Raw genomic sequence first — 5,977 nt, forward strand, 5'->3', positions numbered from 1 at the left:
TCATAGTCTTTGGTTCTTTCCTTTTTATCTCTATATTGTCTAGTTATTCTGGAAGCAACGCGCATGCTGCGTGTTATTATTCCACTGCCGTTCAAACACACGTGGTTATTGTTGTCTTTCTTTTCTTCGAATATGTAACGTTTCAAAAAGCATCTATTCAATATTCGCCAGATAATAAGAGTCTCCACGAAGTAGAAATCACCCCAAATTTGTGCCCGATAGCAATAAAGTTGTGCAAATCTGGTCAGACGCACACCGACCAGATTATTAGATGCACCCACAGTTGTTTTCTTTAAAATATGAAGAGTAGTGGGGGGGGGGGGGCATCTTGTAGACAATATGGTATATAATAATCTCCTTGCATTTGATATTCGCTGGCTACCATCACAGTGAGGTTAGTTATCGTGGCATCACTGTATTTTCCCCCAATAAAAATTCAACTACTTCAAATGTTTTATATTTTTATAATTGTATTTTCCCTTCTATGTGACTTTACCGAAAGAACCAAGAATATAACTTCAAATGTGTTCCAGTCACATTGAAGGCCCGTGTTGAGTAACGCATCGGAGAAGTTGCTGCAAAGGTATGGACCGGAGACGTCAAAGTGGCATGGTCTATCAAAGCCCTGAGGGTAGCCCATTTATAATGGTCTTCGTGGCAGTTATCGTAGCATCAGTTAAGTTGTCATGAAATTAAGTAAAAATGTATGAGGCATCTGGGCAATGGTTAAAATTGTTTACTGCCTTAGATTAAATGCTACTTACAATGGGGCAAAGTGTAGATTCTTGCACTTTTAAATGTTAGAGGTTGCCCACCAGTGTCTTGCTCTTGCGCATGTTACTGCTAGGTGGAGCTCTAGAGAACCCCTGTAGATGGCGTTTTGGCCTACTCTTCCACGCTGACTGGACGTCTTGAAAGAGGTTAGAGTTACACATCACCCCCACCAGACACGAACTACCGATTTCGACTAACCGTGGCGTACCCCTTTTCTACTGCTCGGCGTTCGCCGCTTGTTGCAGAGGCCCACGGTTCGAATCCATCAGCCGCCCTGGTAAACTACTGCGGGTTTAATATCCATAGCAATATGACTAGGCGCCATCTGCTTTCACAGTGGACATTAAACATCCCCCGACGTTAATTCGCAACAGTAGGCCACTGTGTGCCGGCTTCAGGGTCCATATTTGAGAAAATTCGAAACATTGGCAACGTATTATTCAACTGGAAGTATACATAGCCATCATCACTCTCTATGGCAGATTAATGCCCCAGGTCACTCTTGCAAATGAGACTCAGAAGTAGAATCTTTATTTAGACTGGAGGAATCAGATGAGCTATGAAGCTCTTTTTTTAAACATGTTCAGTAGGGGCAGGTCAGCAAGTTAGGGGAGCTCCAGCACCACGACCAGCAACCACTACTGCCACAGAGCCATTGTCTGTAAATACATTTTCTCTCTCTCTCTGTTTTTTTATATTTTGGTGTTCCGTTTTGTGATAGGTGCCAGACATCCATAAAGTCTAACCCCTCCAAAGAGACTTCAACGGCTTGGGTTTATACACCAAATACGAGAGGGGGGGAGGGGGGGGCAATTCCAAAATTGATACTTTATGGATATCTCGCGGATTAACACATTTTTTTTTATCTTATCCAATTCAAAAAGTTGGATATTTTGGGATCCCCCCTCCACCTCTGCTACCGCTTGGGAATTTTCTAAATCCTCCTGTGCCATTTCAACATAACGCAGATGCTGATGACCCAATGGCAAGTCACAATGGCAAGAAGATAGGCTACTAATGAGCGTACTTAATTTCGGACTGTTGTGACCGTTGTGGTTTGTACTTTGACATACAAATGTGGACGCGTTTGTTTTGAATCCACACGTCAAAGATTTTGCTCTCGTGTTTATTTCCTCGCCAGGCACCCCCTCTCTTGGCCTTTGATGTCCAAACTTGGGAGGCATGCGGCAGATACAGACTTGTGTTTCAAGGTAAACAGTTTTGAAAAAAAAAAACACGGAGAAGAATAGAATAAAGGGGGGAAAAGGTTTGGCTCGTTTCACTACGCAAAGAAGAAAGGCACTGTTGAAATTACACACTTAAAGGCTGTGCAGTAAGAATGGGTCTTCTCTGATTACAGGGCTTGGATCCGGACTGAAGGACAGATGTTGAAACGTGGAAATTCTATACCGAAACGTAAGGCCGCATGAATCTTTCAGTACCCCATCATTCGGCTCGTCTCAGCACTGGACGACTATGCGTATATACACACACACACGAGGCTCCTTCACATGCACGCTGTCCAATTCCGCATCAATTTATACTTTTACTGTTTTCTAGCAGAGCTCATTTGCTACAACAAGATCCCGGCCCAGCGTGAAACCAATATTTGGATGATAATATCAAACTGAATGTGACTGCCTGCTCTTTCCTGGAGTAATTTCTATTTTCCAAACATATTTTTTATACATCAGGATGAGCATTAAACACGTTTTTTATGTTGTTGAATTTAGCATTTTTACATTTGTTATGGAATGTAATGCGTCCGAGAGGACGTCCACAGAGGATATGGAGCGATAAAATTAGTTTGTGTGCAGGTGCTGGGTGGATTACTACTTTACAGGATCGTGAGAGATGGCGACAGCTTGAGGATGACTTCATCCTATAAAACTATACACATTTCTTTTTGTATTTTACTTGGTGAGGCCCACTGAGTTATATATCTATTTTCCTGGCCACAAATGACAGCTCAACAAACTGACTTATCACATGCAAATTTATAACAGCCAAATACTCTAAACGCATGTTGATTCTAAAAGTGGAGGGAAAAACCGGAAGACCCAGAGAAAATTCCACGCGACCACGAGAACATGCAAATTCCAAGTATACAGGCGTCAGGGTCGGCATCAAACCCTCGACCTCCTGCATACCAGGCGAGGTAGTTAACATCTCGTCAGTCCAACAGTGGATTGACCATAAATGATGATCGCATTTGTTCATATATTGGGCAGTGACTTTTATTTCCTTGGCCGGTCTCGTGTGGTAGGGCAAGGTGTGGGGAACTCTCACCTCTTCCAAAGATGTCTCGTCAGCATTGAAAAGTGGCCAAAACCCCTCCGGGAGCTCTCTGCGATGGATGTTGTCATTGTATTCTTTCTCACACCAAACGGAACCTGCGTGCAATGGGATATGCTATAGACGGAAGCCCACAAGGATAACTTGAGAACATCTGTGGGTATTCCAGTGATTACAATGGACCACGCTTAAGAATTCCAATTGTATAACACAGCTGTTGCGTTAATGTTTCTGCGTCAATAGCATATAAGGGTTTTCACCATATTGTACGATATAATGCCCTCAATGTTTTGTGCGTTTCGCTAAATATTATTTTTGATTAATTTTGCAAGCACAATTATTGTGGGTCATTTATTTTCCCAAAAAATCTTCCTTTAAAAATATTTCTGATGTAATAAATTCAATCATTACATTGTATGTAAATGGCTGTTGTCTATTGATTTCGTGCTGTACTTTATAATGAATGGCATGGCCGTTGTTAAACATCCTCATTTTTATGGTCCTCCATAATTATTTAATTATATCATGGGTAACTGACAGAATGTGCTTCATACGCATTGTAGATGTTCATGATTAGATGGATTATGGCAGGCTTATGTAGAGTAAACTGTATTTTAAGGACGTTTACGCAAAAAACACAATGCAATAATATGGTAAATACAATTACATAATTATACAATAATAATGCGACGATTTGATGTGAATTTCGTGTTATTGTTTAGTGTTGGTTCCAGTGAAGAATAAAACCGTCTCATAATATGTTCATGCTGCCTTATATGTAATTCTTAAAATATGTAATTCTTAAAATATGTAAGTCTTAAAATATGTAATTCTTTTGGGGAGCTGTAGCAGAGTGGTTAGTGAGCCCAGGATTCTGAGTTAAATCACCAGCCACGTTTGACACCAGTTTGAAGTGAAATCTCAGAATTAGAATGTGTAAATTTCGATTTAAAGCTTTCGTGACTGCAAGGATTCATCTTCTTTGGTTCTTTCGGTAAAGTCACGTAGAATGAGAATAAAATAATAAATTGATAAAATAAAATAAAACAATAATATTCTCAGGACGTTTCGTACCTTCATCAGGTGAAGGTACGAGACTGTCTGGAGGACAGCGCTGGAGTGTATGTATTTATAAAGGAGGAATCCGAATGAGCTATATAGCTCTTTTTCACAGATGTCCAGTCGGGGCACGGGGTAAGGACGTCACAACAACAAACAACAGTAAACAACAACACGTGATAGTAGTGCGAAGTACAAGAAAGGTAAAACAAATCACCCAAACACATACAAATACAACACGAAACCAATCACCCAAACACATACAAATACAACACGAAACCAATCACCCAAACACATGCAAATACAACACGAAACCAATCACCCAAACACATACAAATACAACACGAAACCAATCACCCAAACACATACAAATACAACACGAAACCAATCACCCAAACACATGCAAATACAACACGAAACCAATCACCCAAACACATGCAAATACAACACGAAACCAATCACCCAAACACATACACATACAACACGAAACCAATCACCCAAACACATACAAATACAACACGAAACCAATCACCCAAACACATACAAATACAACACGAAACCAATCACCCAAACACATACAAATACAACACGAAACCAATCACCCAAACACATGCAAATACAACACGAAACCAATCACCCAAACACATGCAAATACAACACGAAACCAATCACCCAAACACATACAAATACAACACGAAACCAATCACCCAAACACATGCAAATACAACACGAAACCAATCACCCAAACACATGCAAATACAACACGAAACCAATCACCCAAACACATACAAATACAACACGAAACCAATCACCCAAACACATACAAATACAATACTAAACCAATCACCCAAACACATACAAATACAACACGAAACCAATCACCCAAACACATACAAATACAATACTAAACCAATCCTACCAGGCAAAGCCCACTGCGATATTCACTTATTTTTCAGAAGCGACCTGGCCCCAAATGATACCTCAACAAAGTGGCTCATAATTCGGACATTCACAGCACCAACATCGTCTAAATAATCTCAACGAATGTTTCTAAATGTGGAGAGAAAAACTGGAGGACCCGGTAAAATCTGAAGCAGTCCTGGGCCTCCCTGGTTCAACAACACACACTGACCAGCATGGTGAAGCATGGTCAAACAACCCTCGTGACCGACACGGTGTGGGGGATGCCTTGATCCAGTTGTGGATTGGCAAAATGCCTGTAACTTATAACTTTTTTTATATGTTGTGGGTAACAAGTAGAGTACGTCACATGTCTGACTCGCTGGAGACTGAGGTATAGTTGAGTTGTACCTGCGGTGATTGCTATATCGAGGAGACGAAACGACATATCTCTGACCGAATTCGCGAGCACAAATCAGATCTGAAACACGGCAGAACGAATTCATCTGCTGTGGCTGATCATTGTTACAACGCTATGGGTGATCATGAGATTGTCTTCTCCGATACCAAGGTTGTAAACCTACAGGTTATCACCAGAGATTTGTCCACGAAGCCATTCAGATATACAAACACAGACATAACTTCAACCGAGAGGATGGTTTCAAATTAAGCAACCATTGGAAAGACTTTACATTTTGATTTAAAGCTTTAGTGACTGCAGTAATTCATATTCTTAGCTCTTTCGGTAAAGTCACGTTGAAGGGAAACAATAAAATAATAAAATATACACCTGATGACGACCGTTTGTGTTATGGTCGAAACGTCGTGAGAATTTTTATTGTTTTATATATATTATTTTATTGTTTCCCTTCAACGTGACTTTACCGAAAGAGCTAAGAACATTGGAAAGACGTTTTAAATCATACCAAACGTCAACTAATTTCTAACA

The 5,977-nt window shown here is 40.4% G+C and overlaps 1 long non-coding RNA gene across 1 annotated transcript; it reads left to right on the forward strand.

Moving 5' to 3' along the window:
- The first annotated feature begins 329 nt into the window (after window positions 1-329).
- LOC142924847 (uncharacterized) lies at window positions 330-3,486 on the forward strand. Its single transcript, XR_012941954.1, has 3 exons — window positions 330-920; window positions 1,916-1,985; window positions 2,135-3,486. It is a non-coding gene; the product is annotated as an uncharacterized LOC142924847 (long non-coding RNA).
- Window positions 3,487-5,977: the final 2,491 nt, after the last annotated feature.

This window comes from Petromyzon marinus, chromosome 17 (genome assembly GCF_048934315.1).
Source record: "Petromyzon marinus isolate PM22_M1 ecotype Great Lakes invasive population chromosome 17, UKy_Petmar_22M1.pri1.0, whole genome shotgun sequence".
In the NCBI taxonomy this organism is placed as follows: Eukaryota; Metazoa; Chordata; class Hyperoartia; order Petromyzontiformes; family Petromyzontidae; genus Petromyzon; species Petromyzon marinus.